Below are 27,947 nucleotides of genomic sequence, written 5' to 3'. Positions count from 1 at the left end.
ATTAAAAAACTAGTTTTCTTATATTTATATTTCACTGTGAAACACATTTTGTAACTAGAACGTAGCAAAAACTTATCTTGGCTCCGAAAAGAAAACACAAGATTCTTGACTACCACAGAGAAAGTTTCTCTGTCGTTTCTAGGTCCCCAGTTCAATATACGCAATACACCGCTGGGAGAACTGCGAATGTGTTTACGTTAACAGGCATTGTCATTTCTTGCATTGGACAATGTAGATCAGCTTAGCAAATGCATTTTCGAAAAGAAACGCAAGGAGTGCTTGATGACCTACGAAATCTAGAATAGCCCATAAGAAATCCTCCGGTACGCTCTAACATTATGTAAACCAATTAAGAGAGCAGCCACAAAGCCGCAAACAAGCTACAGACTCAGAGTGCACGAGGAAGCTACCCGCATATCTGCACAGAACAGGTGTTATCCGGGCGGGCAGCGCCGCATCGCTGTTTATGGGATTTCAATTACGAAAATCGGCGCTAACAGCATAAATTATTGTTTACTCGGCATGTATGCTCACAGCGAGCGGCCCGGACGTTTAGCGACAAGAGTTGGGAGGTGGAGGGGTAAAATGAATCACGGTGCCTGTCAACGTGAGAGTGTGGCAAAACGTCTGACCGCTGCCCGAGTGGAGCTAGTACCTCCCTCTAGTGGATACGTTGTAGCTAGCGGTGGCAGTTAGTAATGTACTGTGCGTACGCGCCAGCGCCTGTGTGTGTGTGTGTGTGTGTGTGTGTGTGTGTGTGTGTGAGATTGTGTTTGTGGGTGTGTGTGCGTGTGTGTGTGTGTGTGTGCTTAATAGTGCTGAAGGAGTGGACTCGTAATGGACCTCTGGTGGATCGAGCACCCCCAGTAGATCCATTATCTATTCCGAATTACAGCGCAGATAGTCGTAGCGAAGGACCGAGTGTACACTCAGCTCCAAAACACACACACACACACGCGCGCGCGCGCGCTCGCGCGCATATACATAAACACACAAGCGCGTGCACGTCCTGTGAAGAGGCATATGGGACAGTAGCAGCGTCACAGTTACAGCCCGGACAGGATTTGTGAGCAGGCGCGAGTTTTGCACATCGCCCGATGGTAAAAGAGCCAATTCAGGAGTTCGAGACATCGTTGCTTTGCGTTCGACGAAAACATTGCTGTAGACCCAGTACCATAACTAGGATAACGTGGAGTGCAAGAAAAGACAACACACGTTTTCCAACAATTAACAGAAACTGCACCCGCCCAACTGTTTGAATGACTGATTCTTCTGTCATCGCAACTGGTTTATGGCCAGGGCCCATCCTCTGATGACAGCGAGGATTTCCCCGAAGAAATTTCACATTTTTGTCCCGCAATATAACAGAGTACTCATGATTTTCTGGGTTATAAAATCTTTTACCATACCTACTGTCCGTACATGTTACTCGTTTAAGGAAAGTTTTGTTTTATACTCTCTGATATCAAAAGTATCCGGACACCCCCAAAAACATACGTTCCTCATATTAGGTGCATTTTGCTGCCACCTACCACAAGGTACTCCATATCAGCGACCTCAATAGTCTTTAGGCATCGTGAGAGAACAGAATGTGGAGCTCCACGAAACTCACTGACTTCGAACGTGATCAGATGATTGGGTGTCACTTCTGTCATACGTCTGTACCCTGGGTTTCCATACTCCTAAACATCCCTAGGTCCACTGTTTCCGATGTGATAGTGAAATTGAAACTTGAATGGACACGTACAGCACAAAAGCGTTTAGGCCCACCTCGTCTGTTGACTGACAGAGACCTCCGACAGTGGAAGAGGGTCGTAATGTGTAATAGGTCAACATCTATACAGACCATCACACAGGAATTCCAAACGGCATCAGGATCCAATTCAAGACTTATGACAGTTACGCAGGAGGTGAGAAAACTTGGATTCTATGGTCGAGCGGCTGCTCATAAGCCACACATCACGCCGGTAAATGCCAAGCGACGCCTCGCTGTTGAAGAGCAGTTCGGGGATGGCGATTGTATCTTTCAACACGATCGAGCAGCTGTTCGTAAAGCATGGCCTGTGGCGGAGTGGTTACACGACAATAACATCCCTGTATTGGACTGGCCAGCAAAGAGTCCTGATCTGAATGCTATAAAACATCTTTTGTCTGTTTTGAAACGACGTCTTCGTGCCAGCCCTCACCGTCCGACTTCGATACCTCGCCTCAGTACACCAGTCCGTGAAGATTGGGCTAAAAATCCCCAAGAAATCTTATAGTACCTTATTGAAAGTATGCCTGCTAGAGTAGAAGCTGTCATCAAGGCTAAGGGTGGGGCAACACCATGAACTCCAACATTACCGATGAAGAGTGGCACGAACTTGTAAGTAATTTTCAGCCAGGTGTCCGGATTCTTCTGATCACATAGTGTACATTAACAGTACGACAGAGGGGTGTGCGTCATTGGAAACTGAAATGTTGTACATGAGCTAGGCCAAAGATGAGATAATAACTGCCATCCTGGACATGAGCTAAACTAAAGACTGGATGGCATAAGCAAGCGCGCGCACACACACACACTCACACACACACACACACGCATGCACACGCACGCACGCACACAGGAACACTGATGTGCAAAGCTGACGAAAGTAACTCTCGCACGATGTGTCACTCACAAGTAACAGCTCGATGAAACTGGGACTATCCATAAAAGGAGAGTCTACACTATAGTGCAGAAGCTAACTGAAAGAGATGACCGATGAGACGAACAGAATTGACTCACTTATTAAATGACAGTTACCGTTGTTTCTCATGGACTCTTGGACATTACAAAACGCGGGGAATCACTCTTGGCTATGGTTCAAATGGCTCTGAGCACTATGGGACTTAACATCTGAAGTCATCAGTCCCCTAGAACTTAGAACTGCTTAAACCTAACTAATCTAAGGACATCACACACATCCATGCCCGAGGCAGCGAACCTGCGGCCGTAGCAGTCACGTGGTTTCAGACTGAAGCGCCTAGAACCGCTCGGCCACACCGGCCGGCGTTGGCGACATCGCTTTGGAAGCATATGCTCGCCCTCATGTTCTTGTAAAAGCACGGCAACTACTCCAGAACTGAATGTGTCAGTTTGCACAATAAAAGGTTGTTCTAAATCAGGAATAAACAAAACGAGAAGGCTATTTAAAGCTACAGACAACTTGCTCCATTTGCCCCCACTGGAAACTCACTGCGAGAGTTGTGCAGTGGAGCCACCAGTTTGGCAAAATTGGGCACATATCTTCTGAAAAAAATACAGCGGGCTATTCCTTTCTTATTATTAGGGGTGGAAATTTCTGAAGTTCACGGGTCCTTTCGTGATCTGTTTTAACCCCGTCATTAGTGAAAAATGTACTATAAAGGACATATCACTGAGTTAATCATCGACGCTTTCATGCTCAGATCTGCTGCCCACAGACGAACGAGGACCTGCTCAGTACGATAGAGGTGTTCAGAAAAGGCGATACTATACACGACTACACAGTCCCAGTAATTACAAACTGACTCGAACTTCAGATTACCCTAAACAGACTCTAACAGATGTGACAATACAACCACACCAGTAATAAGCCAAACGGGACACGATTAATATATGTTCCAATCAGTGCAAAACGCTACCACACGCTCAGAAACCTCAGGAAGGGGAATGTTGTGGCAGCCATGCATCAAATCTAAGACGGTAAAGTAATGCGCCCCGTCACATCACGCAAAACAGTTATGCAAATCTGGTAGTGGTACAGACTCTAAAATTACTTTCTGATTGAGAATAATACAATCCACCATCGGACGATAATTACGTTTCCCCCTTCGGTATCAAGAAAATATAGCCGACACATATGAAGAGGTTGACAACCGTATCAGTCGTCCTTCAAACATTTTATTTTCATTTTTGCTGGCACCAATCGATATGGAAGTTGGCGAACCGAAATATCAGTCGTCAACATGATCTTATACTGGATTCTGTTAGTGACCTCCAGGTTATTGGTCAGTACATTAGGAAAGCGCCCAAATACTTCCAACAGAACTTTACCATCGCAACATCCCAAATGACTGACCTGGAACTGAGTACCAGGTACTGCGACACTATGAACCGTTTGGATGTTCTAGGAAGTACACAGCACAAAATCCTTTCAGGGAAAAAATTTTGAAAGAAAACCTCATGTCAGCATAATTAAGAATTGAGCTCGTTCACTGCAAGAAGTTGCAGCCCAATGACTGATTAAGTGGTAACACACTGATGACGTAATTCCACTAGCTACCAAAATCCGTGTATAGCCGAGCTTCCGCGAGACGACCCACTAGAGGCAACACCTGCCCATTGGCAGTACAACATCTCTGCAGAATTTCCTGCACTGGAGCGAACTTACGAATGCCGCGCCTCTACAAATACCAGTCATGATCAATAAGAGAAATACTACTTCCTGAATCTATAAAGACAGAGACAGGTTCGTGATTGACATAAGCACAAATATAAGGTAAGAACTGACTAGTTACTGTCCTGATAAGGTTACACCGTGCGGATCGTAAAGGCCCCTAGGACGCCCACGATTCAGGCTCAGCTGCTCGGACGCACAATACGCTGTAGATGACAGTGGCGCACAAAATGATAGGTATCGCCACAACTAAAACAACCTTTTACCTTTGATGGAACCGTTTGCCTACCCCTCTTAGTCTCAAGCCTTTCCATACGTTCGCATTACACTTCTCTTTCAGAACTCCGTTTCTCATCAGCGAAGCGTATTGTCTGGATTTTACATACTAATTCATCTAACTCGGGAAAGGTGGCTGGTCTCCGGGAAAACATCAATCGTGACTTGTTTTCCGGCTTAGTGCTTTCAACAGTATTTTCATTGACTTTCTCCCAGTCACTGACAATTCCAGTGTTGTGCTGTTCAATATATTATTAGACTGTTTCGCCCTGTGACTGGACGCGAAGAAAATATGTATTCATCAGTTCGCCTGTCAGACAGCCTTTCTTCTTCTGTAGCCTAAGGTCCCCAAACCTTCCAGAACCTCAGCCACCTTATGACTTCAAACAAAAAAAAAAAAAAAAAAAAAGTTCAAATGGCTCTGAGCACTATGGGACTTAACATCTGAGGTCATCAGTCCCCTAGAACTTAGAACTACTTAAACCTAACTAACCTAAGGGCATCACACACATCCATGCCCGAGGCAGGATTCGAACCTGCGACCGTAGCAGTCACGCGGTTCCACAATGAAGCGCCTAGAACCGCTCGACCACCGCGGCCGGCCTTATGACTTCACAAACCGCTAGTGATTGGATACATCAACTGAAGGATCACCTGATGCGAGATGCCAAGTGCATCCACATGTTTCACAAAACGTACCAAGTACCTTGTTGCTCGAGGAGATGGACTGTGGGTGAAGAAGAAGAGAGGGGCAGACGCGTGGAATAAATATATACCCGGGCAACGCCGGATACTCAGCCAGTAATAATATAAGTTACGATATCGTCAATAATAAATTTTGCCAGACTGTGCACTCATTCATGGAACATCGACAGTCAGCACTCATTTTATATCGATCAATACGATGTAAATGCTTTTATGAACCTGATGATGGTCTGTAGACCGAGGTTGTTTATTAACCGACAAAAAATTTACGGCAGCTCTTAGCGTTAATCATGACGCTAGAAGCTAGAGAAGACGAATTTGTACTCTGGTCTGTTTACTTGAGATGATTAATATATTGTCTCCGTCCAGCAACATCGAACCACTATGTTAGAAATTCGAGGAAATGGAGGCCATTTCAGGTCCACGTCTGCTTCTTCCTAACCGGAATTCTCGGACTCAAAAGCTCAGATTAAAGGGGCGCGCCGTGGCACGTTTATATCGGCACTAATCATCCCTTCCAAATCGTCCGCGGCGGATAATGGGTCGCTGTACAGAGGACCAAGTGCCACCCGCGTCTCGTTGGCGGCTTGCGCCGTCCGCCTACTGGGGCCTCAGCCGCAGGACAGCCGTGGGCCTGGCTCTGCAGTAACGCAGTAAATTGAGTGGGCGGAGGCAATAAATGCGGAGGTTAGCCCTCAACCGCCTCCCCCAGCCTCTGCCCAGAGGGCTCTTTGAGCTCTTCACTCGCGTCTCGCCTGTAAACCCGCCTGCTGGGGGCCATAATATTTAATTGCCTGGAATGGCATAGTTGTAAATACACGAGGCTCCCAGCTCTGGCGACAGTAACTGGGGAGGAAAAGGCCAGGTCGAATCATCCGTGGTGAGCAGGGCAGCGCTGTTGAGATTTCGTCGTCGCCCTTCTCACATTCAAGCTGGATGAGCTATATGCTCTGTTTAAACGTAATTCGTCTTTCGTATTCTATGCTTGGATATCTTCTCCTATTTTTTGTTTTAAACATCAATTTTTAGGCATCCGTTTTATGAACAAAGATAAAACACCACTTTGCACCAGAAAGGAACTATCCGAACTACATTGGGCGACTTGCGCGGGGAGATGAGGATGAAATAATGATTATGACAACACAACACCAAGTCCACGGGCGGAGAAAATCTACAACCCGGCCGGGAATCGAACCCGGGCCCGCTTGCATGGGAGGCAAGCACGCAACCACTTTTTTTTAGTCTCATTGTGTTCGCTTTCGTTCGTAGCATCTGCTTGGGGCGGACGTCGTAAGACATCCGTTTGAGTTCGTTGTTGATCGATTAACTCAGTGTTTTTATTACAGAGGGCTCCTAACCCTCTGACCGAACACACAGAGCTACCGTGCCGGCTTTGCCGCCAAGTGCAAGTCTTATTTCATTCGATGCTACATTGGGCGACTTGCGCGCGGAGATGAGGATGAAATAATGATGATGACAACACAACACGAGTGGAGAAAATCTACAACCCGGCCGGGAATCGAAACCGGGCCCGCTTGCATGGGAGGCAAGCACGTTACCACTCATCTAAGCAGGCGGACGAAACACAAGTAATTACAGTTTCATAACAAGTGGATCATTTGTTCAGGACAAAGAACTTTACAAACTGAGCAAGCCGATATCACGTTGGTCCAGCTCTGGCCGTTACGCAAGCATTTATTCGGCTTGGAATTGATTAATGGAGTTGTTGGATGTCCTTAGAGGTATACAGTTTGGCTGGTTAGGTCGACAAAATACCGACATAGCTGGCAAGTCATGCACATAATCCTCCAAGGGTCTCAGTTGAGGAGAGATCCGACAACCATGCTGGCCAAGGTAGGGTTTGATAAGGATGACGACAAGAAGTAGAAACTCTCGGCGTATGTGGACGGGAATTATCTTGCTGAAATATAAGCCCAGGATGACTTGCCTTGGAGGTAAAAAAAAAAAAAAAACAAAAAAACGGGTCGTGGAACATCGTCGACGTACCGCTGAGCTGTAAACAGTGCTGCGGGTGACAATCACCTACTATGAAAGAAATGTCATAACAGGCTGTCACTCCTGGACGTCTGACTGCATGGCTGGCGACGGTCAAGTTGGTATCCCAATGGTGCCTTGGCGGTCTCCAAACACGTCTTCGTTGGTCATTGGGGCTCAGTTCGGAGAGGGAAACCGGAACCAATCACTGCACACAGTTCTACTCCAATCAAAGAGATTCCAGGTCGAAGATATGTCTGGAGATGACCTGGACAGCGGTAGGGTAGGTGCCTGACCGTCGCCCACTATACAGCCCGACAATGAGGAGTGCTGGTGTGGGGTGACATTTCTTTTCATAGCAGAAGGCCTTTGCTTGTCATCCACGGCACGCATTCAGCATAATGGTGCGTCGACGACATTCTACCCCTCGTTTGTTGGCCTTCATCTATATCTACATCTACATCTACATGGATACTCTGCAAATCACATTTAAGTGCCTGGCAGTGGGTTCATCGAACCACCTCCACAATTCTCTATTATTCCAATCTCATATAGCGAGCGGAAAGAATGAACACGTATATCTTTCCGTACCAGCTCTGATTTCCCTTATTTTATCGTGGTGATCGTTTCTCCCTATATTGGTCAGTGTCAACAAAATATTTTCGCGTTCAGAGGAGAAAGCTGGTGATTGGAATTTCGGGAGAAAATTCCGTCGCAACGAAAAACGCCTTTCTTTTAATGATTTCCAGCCCAAATCCTGTATCATTTCTGTGACACTCTCTCCCATATTTCGAGATAATACAAAACGTGCTGCCTTTCTTTGAACTTATTATACTCCGCCAGTCCTATCTGGTAAGGATCCCACACTGCGCAGCAGTATTCTAAAAGAGGACGGACAAGCGTAGTGTAGGCAGTCTCCTTAGTAGGTCTGTTACATTTTCTAAGTGTCCTGCCAATAAAATGCAGTCTTTGGTTACCTTCCCTACAACATTTTCTGTGTGTTCCTTCCAATTTAATTTGTTCGTAATTGTAATACCTAGGTGTTTAGTTGAATTTACGGCTTTTGGATTAGACTGATTTATCGTGTAACCAAAGTTTAACGAGTTCCTTTTAGCACTCATGTGGATGACCTCACACTTTTCGTTATTTAGGGCCAACTGCCACTTTTTGCACCATTCAGATATTTTTTCTAAATCGTTTTGCAGTTTGTTTTGTGAAGTATTGGCAGAAGAGTAAACACCGTGTTGCTAGAGGAGGCCGAAATGCACGCGTTTAATTACACGCAGACTGGCGTGAGGTCTGGAACAGGACAATGTCTTGAGAATTGCAAATAAAGTACGTAGATGATGTAATACTTAACTTTAATCCATAATTGGTGTACATCGCTCTTGACGGTACAGGTTTTATAATAAGCTCAATATAAATGGTAATGGCGCCTTGCTAGGTCGTAGCAAATGACGTAGCTGAAGGCTATGCTAACTATCGTCTCGGCAAATGAGAGCGTGATTGTCAGTGACCCACTGCTATGAACGTCGGCTGTACAACTGGGGCGAGTGCTAGTAAGTCTCTCTAGACCTGCCGTGTGGCGGCGCTCGGTCTGCGATCACTGACAGTGGCGACACGCGGGTCCGACGTATACTAATGGACAGCGGCCGATTTAAAGGCTACCACCTAGCAAGTGTGGTGTCTGGCGGTGACACCACATTTTGATCATCTGATGACTTTATTAGTCGATCAACGACAGCGTCATCTGCAAACAACCGAAGACGGCAGCACAGATTGTCTCCCAAATCGTTAATATAGATAACGAACAGCAAACCTTGGGGAACGCCAGAAATCACTTCTGTTTTACTCGATGACTTTCCGTTAATTACTACGAACTATAATCTCTCCGACAGGAAATCACAAACCCAGTCACATAACTGAGACGATTTTAGATAAGCACGCAACTTCAGAATGAGCCGCGTGTGTGGTACATTGTCAAAAGCCTTCTGGAAATCCAGAAATACGGAATCGATCTGAAATCCCTTGTTAATAGCACTTAACACTTCATGCGAATAAAGAGCTATTTGTGTTTCACAGGAACGATGCTTTCCAAACCCATGTTGACTGTGTGTCAATAGACCGTTTCTTTCGAGGTAATTCATAATGGTCGAACGCAATATATGTTCTAAAATCCTGCTGTATATCGACGTAAACGATATGGACCTGTAATTTAGTGTATTAATCCTACTACCTTTCTTGAATATTGGTGTGACCTGTGCATCTTTCCAGTCCTTGGGTCCGGATCTTTCATCGAGCCAACGGTTGTATAAGATTGTTAAGTATGGAGCTAATGTATCAGCATACTCCGAAAGGGAGCTAACTGGCATACAGTCTGGACGAGAAGACTTGCTTTTATTAAGTGATTTGAGTTGCTTCACTACTCCGAGGATATTTACTTCTACGTTACTCGTTTTGGCAGCTGTTCTCGATTCGAATTCTGGAGTACTTACCTCGTCTTCTTTTGTGAAGGCATTTCGGAAGGCTGTGTTTAGTAAATCTGCTTTCGCAGCACTGTCTTCGATATCGTCTCCATTACTATCGCTCTTCATGACAGGGAATCCTGGGTTTAAATTCCAGCAAGATAATGTGGATCGCATTCGGTGATCATTTCTGCTGCTTGTCTTGGTACTTGCCTAACCTTATCCTTGCCAGCTGACTCCTGCACGTGGTGCCCCTGCATAGGTACTGGACTAGATTCTCCAGTACTGAACTGAACGTCAGCATTCCAAAAGCATTGCATTATAGGTTTCACTATGAATGGAAACCAAAGGTCTTTATCAAGACCTCACCTTGTGATTGTATCAATCAACATAGAAGGATTGTCTGTTGCCAAAGAAGAACTCCTGCAACATATTGCCAAGGAACCTAGGTGTGATATTTTATGTATACAAGAAACCCATCGAGATGACACCATGAGAAGACCAAAAATCCTTGGGATGAAACTGGCAGTTGAGCGACCCCATAGACAATATGGCAGTGCTATCTTTGTGAGGAACAATATAGCTGTTCTCTCTACCTCACTTACAGAATTCAACAATATTGAAATACTGTCTGTAGAACTGAATGGTTGTATTGTGTCGTCAATTTACAAACCCCCCGGAGCAGATTTCCAATTTTCACCTACAGACAACTACACCAATCAACAAGCTCACTTTATTGTTGGAGATTTCAATAGTCATAGCAGTGTTTGGGGTTATGTTGAGGACGACAGTAATGGTGAAGCAGTTTTGACTTGGGCTGATACCAACCATCTTAATCTTGTCCATGATAATAAACTCCCACCATCTTTTAACAGTGGGCGTTGGAAACGTGGGTATAACCCCGACTTAATTTTTGTTAGCGAGAACATAGCTCACCAATGCAGAAAAACTGTTCTAAATCCGATACCAAATACTCAACACCGCCCCATAGGCTGCCAAGTGTTTGCAGCCATTACTCCTAGAATCACATCATTCCGAAGGCGATACAATTTCAAGAAAGCAGACTGGCAGAAGTTTGCTGATCTCCTTGACTCAGAAGTTTCACGCATAGAACCCTCAGTTTCCAACTACGATGAGTTTGTAGAAGCCGTGAAAAGATGCTCAAGACTCTCAACTCCCAGAGGCTGTCGAGTTAACTACATACCTGGCTTGACAGAAGAATCCGTGAAGCATCTACATAACTATATCCAACTTTTCAATGATAATCCTTACAGCATTGAAACCTTAACTGCTGGCCAAAATTTATCCTCAGCCTTAGCCAAATCCAAAAAAGAACGATGGATAGAGTTACTCGAGAACCTTGATATGTCTAAAAGCAGTCAGAAAGCCTGGCAGTTGCTGCGACGCCTGAACAACGACCCTGTCCACAATCATGGCCATGCAAACATTGCACCAGATCAAATTGCTCATCATCTAGTTCAGAATGGAAGGGTCAATTGTTCTAAAGATAGAACAAAACTCAAAAGAGAACCTGAACGTGAAAACAACCATCTATCAAATGACTTCATCTTACAAGAACTCAGAACCGCAATTCAGAAATGCAAAAATGGTAAAGCGCCTGGTCTAGACGACCTAATGATTGAGCAAATTAAACATTTTGGTCCCATCACGGAAAGATGGCTTCTGCAATTCTATAATGGTTGTCTGAAGCGGAAACAGATCCCTGCCATCTGGAGGAAAACTAAAGTTATTCCCTTACTAAAACCTGGAAAGGGTGCAGCTGATCCCAAGAACTACCGACCGATTTCGCTCCTTTGCCATTTGTATAAAATCTATGAAAGAATGTTGCTAAATAGACTCACTCCCATTGTTGAAAAACAACTCATACCTCAACAAGCAGGTTTCCGACCTGGAAAGAATTGTACAGCACAAGTCCTTAATCTGACTGAACATATTGAAGAGGGATATGAAAAAGGATACATTTCCGGGGCTGTCTTCGTGGATCTCACAGCAGCATATGACACCATTCAACATCGACAATTATTGCACAAAGTCTACTACATCACTAGAGACATTAATTTCACCAGAACTGTGCAGACACTTTTGGAAAACCGGCGATTCTATGTGGAGTTCCAAGGAAGAAAGAGTAGATGGAGAAGTCAAAGGAATGGCTTGCCTCAGGGTAGTGTCCTTTCCCCCATATTGTTCAATATATTTACAAATGACCAGCCTCAACCTTCTCTTACAAAGAGTTTCATCTATGCAGATGATCTTGCCTTAGTCACACAAGCCAGAGATTTTGACACAGTAGAAAACCAGCTTACTGTTGCTCTCAAGGACCTATCTGAGTACTACAGAGTCAATAACTTAAGACCGAACCCTGCTAAAACTCAAGTTTGTGCCTTCCACCTACGCAATCGAGAGGCCTATAGAAAACTTACAGTGTTTTGGGAAGATCAAGAGCTTGAACATTGTTTCTACCCCAAATATCTGGGTGTCACCTTAGATCGAACGTTGACCTACAGAAAACACTGCACTAACACTAAGCAGAAAGTTGCTGCTCGTAACAACATCCTGCGGAAGCTCACTGGCAGCGTTTGGGGTGCAGATCCCAAACTACTAAGAACATCAGCCTCGGCCTTGTGTTATTCCGCAGCTGAATACGCATGTCCTGTATGGTACAAGTCATCTCATGCAAAGCAGGTTGATGTGGCCCTGAACGAAACCTGCAGGACAGTAACGGGATGCCTCAAAGCTACACCTATTGATAAACTCCATAAACTAGCAGGTATTGCTCCTCCAGACATAAGGCGTGAAGTCGCAGCCAAACTTGAGAGACATAAAGCAGATCATAACACCGATCACCTGCTACATGGATACCAGCCACCAATTAGTAGACTCAAATCTAGGAGGAGCTTCATGAGAACTACTACACCCCTCACCGGTCGGACTGGAGCAGCCAGACTATCTCAGTGGACAGCAAAATCTGACAGTAATGATTGGATGACTCCTTCTGAGACCCTTCCTCCTGGTGGAAATCAAGTCTGGACAGTGTGGAAGTCTCTAAATCGGCTCAGGAGTGGCGTCGGACGAACTAAGGACAATCTGTTTAAATGGGGCTTTAAGAAGGAATCTTCCACCTTGTGTGACTGCGGAGAAGAACAGACAACCAAACATTTAATTAACTGTCCTAGATGTCCTGTATCATGTTCCACACAAGAGCTTGTTGATGTTTCAGACAATGCTGCTGCCGTTGCACAATTTTGGGCTAATACCGTTTAGTTTGTTCTTTTATGATTTGACCTGATTTGTTATATTGTGTATATTGTAAATATTGTTGTAATGTTTTTGACTTGAAATAAATAAATAAATCCTTGCCAGCAAGGTCATGGAATCCCTCCCCAATTGAGAACGTCTGGATCATTATGGGTAGTCGCAGTATCCCTCCGGATGTGCGACAATAATCAAAACCAAGCCGAATAATTACTTGCGTAAGGGTCACAGATGTACCAGCAGGAAATTGACTTGCTCTATCTGTGAAACTCTTTCTCTCCAGTTAATCAGGTTTTCTGAAACAGTAATCAGTCTACCGATTTCGGTTTCATTCAGATAATCCCATCATTATGCGGTATCTGACTTTTTTGTCTTAGAGTGCACCATCTGCACGTAAATATGCGAAACTACTTTTGCGTTGTCAAGTAGCATAGCTCGATGAAGCATGGGTCATGTATAGAAAGAAATGCAACATTATACAACAGAAGTTAACTTAAAGAACTGAGCAATTAGACTAACAGAGATGACACTTTTATTTAGAAAGGGTAATTACACTGAAGTCTCCGCTATTTGTGATGGTCCCTAGGATTTTACGAAAGGCACGGTAATCTTTTTAATAGAACAACCAATTAGCACAGTCAGTATTGCATAGTCCGCAACCTGCTCCCATTCTGGCCGCAAGGCTGGCAAGCGTTATAGTGGTACGACGTACCTTTCCACAACGACTGCCACTGATAAATGCTGGGCGGTCGTTGGTTCATATCAACCTGCTGTATTACGTCTTCAAAAATGGTTCAAATGGCTGTGAGCACTATGGGACTTAACATCTGAAGTCATCAGTCCCCTAGAACTTAGAACTGCTTAAACCTAACTAACCTAAGGACAACACATACATCCATGCCCGAAGCAGGATTCTAACCTGTGACCGTAGCAGTCGCGCGGTTCCGGACTGAATTACGTCTTCCCAATGGCTCCCACAAGTGCTCGATGGGAACAGGCATGGCAGGTCAGTCAACTCGCCGAATATCCTCTCGTCCGAAGAGCTCCTCCACCTGCACTTTTCAATGATGTCACGCATTGTCACCCACAAAAATCAAGTCGCTGCCGAATGCACCCCTCAAAAGATGCACATGGGGTAGGACTACAGTGTCTCAATAACGTTGACCACTGAGTGTATCGTGTTCAAAGATTTGGAGGTCGGCGCGCCCATACAACATCATAATTCCCTTCGCCGTAACACCTGGATCACCGAAATGATCATGTTCGACAATGTTTCTGGATGCATTACGAGTTTCCATTCTCGCCATATGATGGTACGTCCTGAATAGCTACTCAGACTGAGTCTACTCTCGTCCGAGAAGAGCAGGAGACCCCACTCCTCTTTACGAGGTGTGGCTAGAAAAAAACCGGACTAGTACTGGTGAAACAATAAAACGAATGCAATAAGGCTGAAAGTCGTGTGGCCTGTCACGTGACTGTCGCTCCTCCTACTGCTCGAGTTTCATCTGCCTCCTGCACTCAGTCTGCCCGTGGCGTCTGTTTTAAGTAGTTGACGTTTTGTCTGTGCGTCGGAAAATGTTGAGTGTACAGAAAGAACAGCGTGTTAACATCAAATTTTGTTTCAAACTAGGAAAATCTGCAAGTGAAACGTTTGTAATGTTACAACAAGTGTACGGCGATGATTGTTTATCGCGAACACAAGTGTTTGAGTGGTTTAAACGATTTAAAGATGGCCGCGAAGACACCAGTGACGACACTCGCACTGGCAGACCATTGTCAGCAAAAACTGATGCAAACATTGAAAAAATCGGTAAACTTGTTCGACAAGATCGCCGTTTAACAATCAGAGCAGTGTCTGAGTTAACAGGAGTTGACAAGGAAAGTGTTAGGCAGATTCTTCATGAAAGTTTCAACATGAACAAAGTTTGTTCAAAAATGGTTCCAAAGTGTCTCACAATTGAACAAAAGGAACGCCGAAGAATGATTTGTCCTGACATCCTGGAAAACATTGAAAGTGATCCCACCTTCTTACAAAATGTTATTACTTGCGATGAATCGTGGTTTTTTACTTACGATCCCGAAACTAAACGCCAATCGATGCATTGGAAAACTCCTGGTTCTCCACGACAAAAAAAAAGCACGAATGTCAAAATCGAAATTCAAGGCAATGATGATTGTTTTTTTTTTTTTTTTGACATCAAAGGGATTGTGCACATTGATTGGGTACCAGAAGGACAAACAGTGAATCAGCATTACTACATTAGCGTCCTGGGTACCCTACGTGAGCGAGTACGGAGAAAACGGAACGATTTGTGGAGAAAAAAGTCATGGATCCTTCACCAAGACAATGCCCCAGCTCACAGTGCGTTGTCAGTGAAGAAGTTTTTGGCAAAACACAACATTCCTATCTTAGATCATCCACCCTACTCACCTGATTTGGCCCCCTGTGACTTTTTTCTTTTCCCTAAAGTCAAGTCAGCTTTGAAAGGAACTAGATTTGAGACTGTTGAAGCAGTAAAAGAAAAAGCGACGGAAGTAATGTATGGACTTACCGAAAATGATCTGCAGCATTGCTATGAACAGTGGAAAATTCGTATGGAGCGGTGTAGAGACCGAGGAGGAGAGTACATTGAAGGAGATAACATGAAATTGTAAATAATTGTAAATAAATGTTTTTTCCAGCATCAGTCCGGTTTTTTTCTAGCCGCATCTCGTAGTCTACTCCCTATTCTCTTAGCAGCATCGCAAACTGTGCTGCCGTGAAGCTGAAGTCATAATTTAGCGGTTGTCAGGCAAAGAGACCACACACAGGCAGTCACCACACCACTGTGGATCTGGCTTTCCGGACCTGTCAAATGTATTTGTAGTTGCATCTGCTGTTTGACGAGGATCCTTCCTACCTGCTGCGCTATGTGGCGTTCATTTGCTGGTGTAATGGACAACAGCTTTTGACAATGTTGACTGGAATACTCTCTTTCAAATTCTGAAGATGGCAGGGGTCAAATACAGGGAGCGAAAGGCTAATTAAAAACTGTACCGAAAACAGATGGTAGTTATAAGAGTCGAGGGGCATGAAAGGGAAGCAGTGGTTGGAAAGGGAGTGAGGTAGGGTTGTAGCATATCCCCGAAGTTATTCAAACTGTATATTGAGCAAGCAGTAAAGGAAAAAATAGAAAAATTTAGAGTAGGAATTAAAGTCCGTGGAGAATAAACAACTTTGAGGTTTGCAGATGACACTGTAATTCTGTCGGAGACAGAAAAGGACTCAGAAGAGCAGCTGAACGGAATGGGCAGTCTCTTGAAAGGAGGATGTAAGATAAATGAACATCAACAAAAGCGAAACGAGGATAATGGAATGTAGTCAACTTAAATCATTTGATCTGAAGGAATTAGGTTAGGAAATGAGACACTTAAAGTAGTAAAGGAGTTTTGCTATTTAGGGAGTAAAATAACTGATGATGGTCGAAGTAGAGAGGATATAAAATGTAGACTGTCAATGGCAAGGGAAGCATTTCTGAAGAAGAGAAATTTGTTAACATCGAGTATAGATTTAAGTGTCAGGAAGTCTTCCCTGAAAGTATTTGTGTAGAGTGTAGTCATGTGTGGAAGTGAAACATGGACGATAAACTGTTTAGACAAGAAGAGAATAGAAGATTTCGAAATGTGGTGCTACAGAAGAATGCTGAAAATTAGATGCGTAGATCACGTAACTAATGAGGAGGTACTGAACAGGATAGGGGAGGAGAGGAAGTTGTGGCACAACTTGACTACAAGAAGGGATCGGTAGGTAGGACTTGCTCTGTGACATCAAAGGATTACCAGTTTAGTATTGGAGGGCAGCGTGGAGGGTAAAAATCGTAGAGGCAGACCAAGAGATGAATAAACTAAGCAGATTCAGTAGGATGCAGGCTGCAGTAGGCTTGCACAGGGTAGAGGAGCATGGAGAGCTGTATCAAACCAGTCTCTGGACTGAAGGCCACAACAACAACAACAACAACAGTTGACAGTGGACAGTAACCTGTTCTCCTTAGGGCAGCGACGCCTGTGGTTCGGAGCACTACTCATGCTCATAAAACAATGCTGTGAGCAAATCCAAACTCCTGGGCTATTCTCGTCGCACTCCGTCTTTCCCCCAGTTTCCAGATTATTCCTTTCATTGCGAGATCAGCCATATGTTGTCTCTGGGACATGTTGTAATGAAGAACGCCACCACTTCATACCTTAACTGCTCGTTTATTGACACAGACTGTCTTTTATTGTTCCTTCAACTGCCTCGTGTGTCAGATCAAGCGACATTTGGCGCTGTAGTAACGCTCACCTCACACAATGTGACGTCCAGCATAGTGTGCACGTCTGGGAGAATTCTGGAAACATGCTCCTGCACTTTCATTAATTTCCACCCAGTAGTTAATACTTTATTTTACTCTCTCCATCTTGTCCTTCAGTTTTGCCGATCAGTTTATATATAATTTCCAAGCCGCTGTACAGTGCACAGGAAATAGCTGAGTGTACATAGTACCAATATTATTGATCCTCTACAATTTTTCATTCGTATATCGTGCGATGTTGTAACTGTCTGCATACCTGTGTATGCTCTTTAATAACCCATGCTCTTATCACTATCCTTGCGTGAGAACACTGTCGTGGGTAGCGCAACTGTCACGGAACCTTCTTCGAACACGAATTCCCTTACAGTTACATAGCAGAGTTTCGTAAGAAGTACCGTACGTCATATTGTATATTAGGGATTCCCCGCTAAGTACCCCATACAAATTTTTTTACACATTATACTGATGTGTTACGATCCTATCACAGCCTCTCTGAATCTGATATTTATTGCCACGCCTACATAGTAAGGGCAGCAAATACTGTAACATTACTCTAGAACTGAAAATAGACATATTCTCCGTGCGTCAATTACTCATTTTATTTTTCTCAAACTGGTCAGTTTAGATCAGTTTTGCCCGTATTTGGATCATATCTCATACTACAGTGAGACAGCTGGTGATTCAGAGGAGAAAGTTTCTTATTTCGTGAGAAGATCCCGCCGCTATGGAAAAAGTCTCTGTTTTAATTATGACCCCACCACCACTCCTGTATCATGTCCGTGATTCCCTCTCCCCTATTTCTCGTCAATACAAAACATACTGCTCTTCTTTGAACTTTCTCAGTGCATTCCGTTAATCCTTTCAGGTAACAACCCCACACGGCGCAGCAGTACGTCAAAAGAGCACGGACAATAGTAATATAGGTAGTCTCTTTAGCAGATCTGTTGCTTAAGCTGGAGATATGAATTGAAGTCTGTGTTGGAGAGGGCATTGGCTTGGGTAGTTCGTGCTGCAATGTTCACCATAGTGCAGCGCTGGTGTAAAAAAAAAAAGAGTGTAATGGTCAGCATTTCTGCCTAGTAAGCAAGAGGATCCGTTTTCGAGTCCCGGCAGTAGCAAAGATTTTTATTCTTTTGTTCAGCTTTCATAATTATCATCATTTAAGTGTTCCGTCAGTACGTTTCGCCCTCCCAACAACAATTTTTATGTGTTCTCATCAATTTAAGTTGTTAGTGATTGTATTTCCTAGGTTTTAGTTTAATTTATGCGCTTTGGATATGATTGATTTATCGTGTAACCGACGTTTAACGGATTTCTTTCAGCACTCATGTGGATGACTTCACACAGTTTCGGAGATAAAACTCAGTTCTTAAGGACTAATCTTCATGCTTTTAGTGGTACATCTGCTCGAGTTATTCACTATTTGAGCCGCTGGGTATTTTCCGTCTACACCAGTGGAGTAATTCCGAAGTAGTTGTTACACGTGATGTTTAGCAATACTTTTATGAAATGTCACTTTCGTGGAGTTGATATTGGGGATAATGTGGAAGTTTCCGCTACTGGACGCACCAAATAATAACTTTACACTTTCATATAGACTGCATGTCGAAATAATTGGCAAATATTTAATGAGTAATGTCAGTTTGAAAATATTTAACCCTTTACCACAGTGTGAACACGTTATGTTTCGTTATTTATATTGCACACTCAGCACTATTTAATGTATTGCGAGTCATAGTCTCAGTGATGGAACTGCGTTCGTCAGCTTTCAGAGATCTCATAAAGGAGCATTTGCTAACGCTGGCAATTGTTGTCTTGCCGACGCGGTTTCCACGGAAATCACGCAGTTGTCAACATTGATGGCGTCTACATCGCTCCTCTCGCTGCAGCTACAAGAGCTGGCAGCTACTCACTGTGAATACTTAATGCTTATGCGCTCACCGCTAAGTAGAGCTGATACTGAGTCCCACGCTGGCTTCAGAATACTGTTTTCGTATCGTCTGTCACGACGGTGGAAAACAGTGTTAACCGAATAGGCGAACAACAGGATGAAACAAGATCATTACTCATGGTTTAAATTATCACGACAACTGTGAAATTTGCTAGGTGGACTTCAGTGCAGAAATAGCATGTTGCTTTATTAATAGGAACGTATATTCCGGATATGGCCTTCAGTTCAAAATAGAGATGTTTTGTGTCAAGCAAATGGTACGATTCCACTCGTCCGCTTTGGCCCATAAAATCCTTTATGACGCCATTAGTTTACGTTGCGCAGGCTGTAAGTGAGCTGTTGATAAGTGTTTTCTGTACGTCTGTTAGTTTGTAACCTATGTTGTTTTTCTAGATATGTGATGTACGTGGATATGGTTTTGGTGCAACCTTAGAGCATAGTTTATGAGCTTAAATTAGCTGTTTTTATAACGTGGCTGTGTTATCTTATAATTGGCTATATTATAGTTCCAATGCTGGACGGCTCTGCCAATAGTGTGTGGCCGTGCGGTTCTAGGCACTACAGTCTGGAACCGCGTGACCGCTACGGTCGCAGGTTCGAATCCTGCCTCGGGCATGGATGTGTGTGATGTCTTTAGGTTAGTTAGGTTTAAGTAGTTCTAAGTTCTAGGGGACTGATGACCACAGATGTTAAGTCTCATAGTGCTCAGAGCCATTTGAACCATTTTTTTCTGCCAATAGTGACAATTTAGGGGAAAAATAAGCTGAAGATATGAAGTTTGTTGTTGGGGAGGGCAATCGACTTGGGTAGTTCGTGCAGCAATATTGACAGCAGTGCTACAGTCGTGTAATGGTCAGCACTTCTGCGTAATAGGCAAGAAGACCCGTGTTCGAGTCCTGGCAGTAATACTAATTTTAATTCATTTACTCACCTTTCATCATTATCATTATCTTCTAAGTGTTCCGCCAATAAGGTCCGCCTTCCCACCAACATTTTCTGTTTTCTCTCCAATTTTAGTTGTTAGTAATCGTATTTCCTAGGTATTTAGTTTAATTTATGCCCTTTCGATTTGACTGATTTATAGTGTGACCGAAGTTTGACGGATTTCTTTTAGCACTCATGTGGATGATGTCACACTGTTCATTATTTAGGGTCAATTGCCAATTTTCGCACCGTACGAATATCTTTTCTAAATAGTTTTGCCATTTGTTTTGATCTTCTGATGACTTTACTAGACGATAAAAGACAGCATCATCCGAAAACAAATTAAGACGCTGCTTGGATTGTCTCCTAAAACGTTTACATAGATAAGGAACGACAGGAATCACTTCTGGTTTACTAAGAACTGTGACCTCTCTGACAGGAAATCATGAAACCAGTCCCGTAACTGAGACGATATTCCATAAGCACGCAATCTGATTATAAGCCGATTGTGAGGTACAGTGTAAAAAACCTTTTGGGAATCTAGATGGCAAGAAAAATAAGAAAATTGGAAATTGCTATAATTATAAGGTCGGTACTACCCAGCTCTGTGTGTGTGTGTGTGTGTGTGTGTGTGTGTGTGTGTGTGTGTGTGTGTGTGTGTGGAGGGGATGGGTGAGGGGCGTTACGAAGGCTCTGCGCAAATAATTTGCGAAGAGATGTAGACAGTGCTTTCAAATGTGCTGTGATTGTCTTGTAAAAAATGAAATGGCTCTGAACACTATGGGACTCAACTGCTGAGGTCATAAGTCCCCTAGAACGTAGAACTATTTAAACCTAACTAACCTAAGGACATCACACACATCCATGCCCGAGGCGGGATTCGAACCTGCGACCGTAGCAGTCGCGCGGCTCCGGACTGAGCGCCTAGAACCGCTAGACCACCGCGGCCGGCGATTGTCTTGTAGTTACTGCCAATACTCAAGAACCATCTTCTCATCTGAGAATAAGTAGCAAGTGGATATACCTTTAGGTCCTTACGATTGAGAAGTGGGTATACTTCGGGCATAGGACGATACCGTGGTTACTCCTACGAGGCAGAGCGCAAAGGAAACAGGCGAGGATATTATATACCAGCATCCATACTTCCAAAGGTGATCCACATATTAAACGGTGTTCTCCAGTGTCAGGAATGTGGGACTGCAGGCAGACGAAGACTTATCAGCGCGATGCCATGTGACCTGTCTCTCACCGAGGATTTCTTGTAGAAAAACTTGTATCATGTTGTTCGTACCCGTGTAGGGATGAATTGCTGTTTGACTACTCTCCACATTGCAGGGTGCGCAGTTGCGAGGAATGGACCTCAGCAGCGAACGATAAATGTATCTCGCCCTTGCAGCCCAAGTAGAGGGAAGATCGGGGTGCACATAACTGCATTCGAGTATGAATGCCAAGATGTGGGAAAGAGAGAGAGCGATGTGCGCAATCGTAACAGGTGGCAGGGTGGATACGGGCATCAGTTTCTCTGACAGGTGTCCCGGAAGTGAGGTATGTTGACGAGTCCATAGTTTCACCATTGTGTGCAAATATAAAGCTGCAGACCTCATTCATACATTTATGCCGTGGTCCGTCCTCATGTAGTGTGAGGGTGAGGGTGTGGCAGAAGACTTGAAATCGGATTCCAGCAATAAGGTTATATCCAAATGATCCTGTTATTCAGTGGGCAACCGCTGACGGTAGTGTAAGATTCTGAGCCATGTGTATCAAGTTTGATAGCACCTGAGGTTTGAGAAACTGAACACGGCATAGGAAATCCATGTGTCGAATTAGTTTCTGGCGAATTTACGTGCTCATCATCTGCAGTAGTCATCCACAATTCGTGGTAGTCATGCGGCGCATGTACTGTGAAAATGTAATGCCCAAATATCTGAACGCATCCACCTGTGGAGGTGCACCATGCAGCCATCCTGAAGGATCCTCGCAATATGCATCATCTACGAATTGGCTACATTTGTGTGACTTCTCACCGCCAGTACATATCACATGATCACATGATCCATTCGAGAACAGAGCGCACCTCGTCACCTGATTGGGCCGGCAATAGAATGTCACCAATGTACGTTCTGCAATGGGTGGTATGGCCCATCACCTTATTGTTAATTTGCTCTACTTCTCCGCTTAAGGTACTTTGGGGATCGTGGCTTTTGAATGTATCCTTCTGTCCCTGTGTATCAGACGAAGACAACGACACACGGAACTCCGGCACAAAGGCCACGATTGACACGATCAGCATGACTGTTGCCATGAACTCGTCGTCTGTCGACGGGGGTGGCGCTGTCAGAGTGGAGTAGAAAGGGCATTTCATTTTCCCGCCACATCGGAGGATGCTGCGTTTATTCATCAGGGGGTGTCGGATGCCGCGGTGAAGCGGCAGCGGTCGTGAGGGTGGCACAGGTAGCAGCATCAACTGCGACGGCGGCGCCACGTCTGCCGGTGGTAGTTCCGTGAACCGGCGTTGGATGCATTCGGATCGGAGTCGCCATTGTGAGGGAACATCGCTTTTAAATTCAATTCGGATTTGTCGGAATCCGTTCAGAACAGGATATATTCGTAACTGTCAGCATCTTTCCGTGACATGACTACTCAACATATCGTAGGGGCAAAGTGCAGAGTCGACATCTGCCGATGGGAGTCTAACTGAAGTTCGAATATGCTGATTGTGCGGAATCTCAAACCAACATGATTAACACCCATGGTACTCACATTGCCATCAACGTGGCAGAATCGGAGGCCCCATTTCTTCTTCCATAAGATGCCTTCACATGTCGCATCGTTAACGATCTTTACATAGACCATATTGATCCCGATGAATAACATTATACCGATGTCGTCGGGTGCCGGAATTTTCACCTCTTCAGGTAAAAATCGTTCTTCTCCGAGTGTTTCGGGTAGTTCCATATCGCTTGGGGAACGTATATTAGACCGTCGATGTTTTGTGTTGCTATGCCATGCTGATCTATTTGTTTAAGCCAGCTCATTGCTAAGTAAACGCCGGCACGGTAGAGCAGCGTGTTCGGTTAGAGGGTTAGCTGACCTCTGCAATAAAAAAACTGAGTTAATGGATCAACGATGAACTTGAACAAGCGTGATGAGACGTCTGCCCCGAACAAATAGAACGATCAGTAACGAACAAAATGAGATCAACGCTAGTAAAAAAAAGTAAACAAGACGGACGGTAAATCCGCGTCGAGGACACGAACAGCAAGTTAGTACCGCAGCACTGCCAAAGGCAAAAACTGGCACTTCGACTGTCCAAACACGTCTCTAGGACTAGCCCAGTGTCGAAAACCGTTCCGCTCGCACATTTTGTGATTCCGAATAGGGAGACATTGTCTCTATCTTCACATTACATGCATTCAAGCATATCTGAAGTACACTATAATGTGGAGATACAGACTTTGTAACCATCGATGACGTATCTTTACAAATGCTTTCGAACCTCCCGAAGACCTTCCAACGAAACTGTCTTTTGCTGCCCTAATAATGATCGCTGTATTTCATATTGCTATTTAGTATTACTCGTACGATGTGGCGAGCTGTAGATGTTCACCACTAGTATTGTAATCAGGTACTATCGGGACCACCCTGTTGGCTTCAACGTCATACACTTATCCACTTTTAAAAATAATGCAGTTCACTGAACCAGTTCTAAATTTTGTCCAATTCTTTCTGCATCTCCACCGACGATACTCTCCTGCGAAAGAAATCAACGTCAGCAAATAATTTTCTTCTTCTGCTGATGGTATCCGGGAAATGGTTTTGTATTGAGAACATCTGTGGTTCTGTTACACTTCGTTGGCACACACAGGTGTAACCTTCACTTTTGTAGAATACTTTCCGTCCATCGTACAGTAGTAGGTTTAATTATTCAAATAAACATCCATCTTATCACATATTTTCGGAGATCCTCCCATATTATTGTTCTTGATTACAAGCCGACGACTTGATACGCTGCAGAGGAGCTTGCGGTAGGATACATAAGTATATTAGTGAGAGGCATGGATACGTTTTCATATTCGAATTCTCTAGCTAGTCAAACCGTGTGCACGTGGGGGCCATGAAACATCCCTTCAACCAAAAGTATCTGATTGTGTGAGCGCATGCTTCTGCGGTCATTGTCATCTTTAGTAAATCTTCGGGTAGCTGGCTGCCACGTAATGGGGTTATACAGGGTGTCGCAGCTATCTTGTCCACCCAAAATATCTCTGGAACAATAACAGCTATTGGAAAACGACTTTCACCGGTATCAATGTAGGGCTGGGGCCCACGAATGTACATATTTGGAAACATTCTAAAACGAAAGCATATGTGTTTTTTAACACAAACTTATGTTTTTTAAAATGAATCTCCTATATTTTTTCTTCAGCAATCGATAGCATGACAAAGCACATACACAATGGCGTTGATTGCATCGCAATATTCCCATGACATCCCGAGATATTAAGACGCGAAGTTGACGCTTGAAACAGCCGACATGCGCTGCTGGCGCACGTCCTGAGGCTCAGGCGTGAACCCCATGCTGCCCGTAATCGCGATGTGATTGACATGCGTAATCACACTTCCATACTTATGAAGAGGTCCGAAACGAATAATACGGTCTGCTGCCATCCTGCATTAACGTCGTACATTCCAGCAGGTATTTATCCCATAGGCTAGGGATGATGCGGTTCTACAACATATATGTGTACCGCAACGTTAGTCACAAAGTTAACTTCGTTATCGTTAAACCGTTACTAAAAAGGTAATGCCTTTCAACGTTAAAACTTTACTTTGCTGCAGATCTAGCGCAAGTGACAGTTAATCATTCACTCGTAATAGTAAAATTCATGTTGATGATTTTAGTGAAACGAGCAAGTGGACTAAAAGTTTTACCGTTGTTTAGGTAAAAATGTTTTGATTTGGGAAGTTCAGGCAGGACATAGAAGATGAATGTAAACATGTTTAACCGATTAGTTTTATTATCACATAATTATCAATGTTATGTTTATCTAATGCGTTAAATGACAAATTGTTGCAAACAAATGTTTCTTAACATCACTGGGTAAAATGGCCCTTTGTAGAAACTTCCATTGTGATACCAGCACTACATACTAAACATAGCGTCACATCTCGTGCTTAAAGTGATGCCCATTGGCTTGCATACATATGGTCACTCTGCGGATGAAGGATGACCTACTTCGTGCTACTGTTTCCTCTTTGATGGCCGTACAAGCATCAATAATGCGTTGCGTCATTTCCTCTGGTGTTGTTCGTTCATGTTGGTAAACAGCATCCTTCACAGCTCCCCAAAGGAAATAATCCATCGGTGTAAGGTCCGGAGATCGGACAGGCCACCTAACTGGGCCAAATCCAATCCACCTACCAGGGAACTTAACGGTTCAGAAGTCGTCGTGCTCGTAAGGCGTTATGTGCAGGGCATCCGTCATGCTGATACCACATGATCATTCTCCGGTTCAGAGGTACGGTGTACAAGACAACAGGAAGATTGTGTCGTATAATTCTGGAGTATTGTCTGCCATTTTGGATGCCATTTATGAAGAAAGGTCCGATAATGGTATCTCCAATAATCCCATACCAAACATTAACTTTCCACGGACGTTGATGCTCTACCTGACGGAGCCATTTTGGATTATCTGCGGACCAATAATGCATATTCCTCATATTGACAATTCCTTTGTTGGAGGATGATGCCTCGTCGGTAAAGAGAACATCTGCAAAAAAATTTGGATTAGTCAGAAGTTTTTGCTGAGCCCACCGACAAAATGCTACCCTATTGCGGAAGTCATTTCCATGAAGATCCTGGTGTAAATGAACATGGTGAGGATGAAATTTATGACGTTTAAGAATACGCTGTGCACTTGATTTCGACACACAAACTTCACGTTCAATTTCACGTGTGCTGATTTGAGAATTCACAGCTATGGTAGCGAGCACAGCAACTTCAGCACGTCCATCTGTGCGTGTTCTAGGACGATGTCGAGGTCTTGGATTTAAGCTTCCCGTTTCACGTAGACGAGATGTGAGACGACCAAACATCCGGCGCGAAGGCGATGGCTTGTCAGGGAATCGTCTTCTGTACAGTCGTTCTGCCTGAACAGCATTTCGTCCACCTACAACAGGATACAGTACAGGTATGTAGAGTAGGGTAGAAAACAGACATATTAACTTAATAATCATAATGTTCGCTAACAGTACTATCAACAAACAAGCAATCTCATAACGTATTTCCCGTCAACGTACATTCTCCATAGATCAGCAGCATTTCTACCATATCTTCATGTGTGTACATTACACTGTACAGTATAAGTTCCACAACACAACGTTTATTCACAATGTGTACTACCTCAGTGCCGTCACTAGATTACTCTGATGCACGACTACACTGGCAAGCGGTGTACTGCACGCCAAAGCAACAACAAATGGGATGCTCGGAGGGTGGTGGAGTACAGGAGTTTGTATGGGTCGCAAATTATAAACAAGGCGAAGTGGTAACTGTGGCAGTAGTGGGAACTACGTTGGACACTTGACTAGGTAGAGCCAGGCCCTGCGCGACAGGCACAATGGGTCATATAACGCATTAGATAAACCTTATTTTGGGTGTGCAGGATAAATAAGACAACCTGACGGGTGTACACCGATCGGTACTGGTTCATATTGTGTACGTAGATGCGTAAAACGTGCAAAAGGGAAACCACTATGTGCTTATGAGAGTTGATGGCAGCAGACCGTATTATTCGTTTCGGACCTCTTCATAAGTATGGAGGTGTGATTACACATGTCAATCACATCGCGATTAAGGGCAGCCCGGGGTTCACGCCTGAGCCTCAGGACGTGCGCCAGCAGCGCATGTCGGCTGTTTCAAGCGTCAAATTCGCGTCTCAATATCGCGGGATGTAATGGGAATATTGGGATGCAATCAACTCCATTGTGTATGTGCTTTGTCATGCTATGGATTGCTGAAGAAAAAATATAGGAGGTCCATTTAAAAAAAACATAAGTTTGTGTAAAAAAAACATATGCATTCGTTTTAGAATGTTTCCAGATATGTACATTCATGGGCCCCAGCCCTACATTGATACCGGTGAAAGTCGTTTTCCAATAGCTGTTATTGTTCCAGAGATATTTTGGGTGGACAAGATAGCTGGGACACCCTGTATAGGCGGGATGTTTACTACTACGGTAAAAATGTTATCCGAAAGAAGGTCATTACAACAGTGATCGAAACGTCCGATATTAAACAGCATGGCTCTGTAACTTGCATGAAAAATTTTATTACAGATAGCTGTTCGCTGTTCCTCAGCTGTGCACTTAAGAAGTTTCAATTTGTGGCTAAACACTGCAGCAAAAATCGATAGATTACGTTACCTTGCAAGAAAGTGACTACGTGTTAACGTAAGAAAATAGACCACGTAATTTTCAGAACAAGCTTGACAACTAGTGTCACGATTATACACTGAAGCGCTAACGAAACTGGTATTGACATGCGTATTCAAATATAGAGGTACATAAACAGGCCGAATACTGCGCTGCGGTCGGCAACACCTGTATAAGAAAATAAGTATCTGGCGCAGTT

The sequence above is a fragment of the Schistocerca nitens genome, chromosome 9 (assembly GCF_023898315.1).
Source record: "Schistocerca nitens isolate TAMUIC-IGC-003100 chromosome 9, iqSchNite1.1, whole genome shotgun sequence".
Taxonomy (NCBI): domain Eukaryota; kingdom Metazoa; phylum Arthropoda; class Insecta; order Orthoptera; family Acrididae; genus Schistocerca; species Schistocerca nitens.
The sequence above is the reverse complement of the archived record's forward strand: the minus strand, read 5'-3'. Positions refer to the sequence as shown.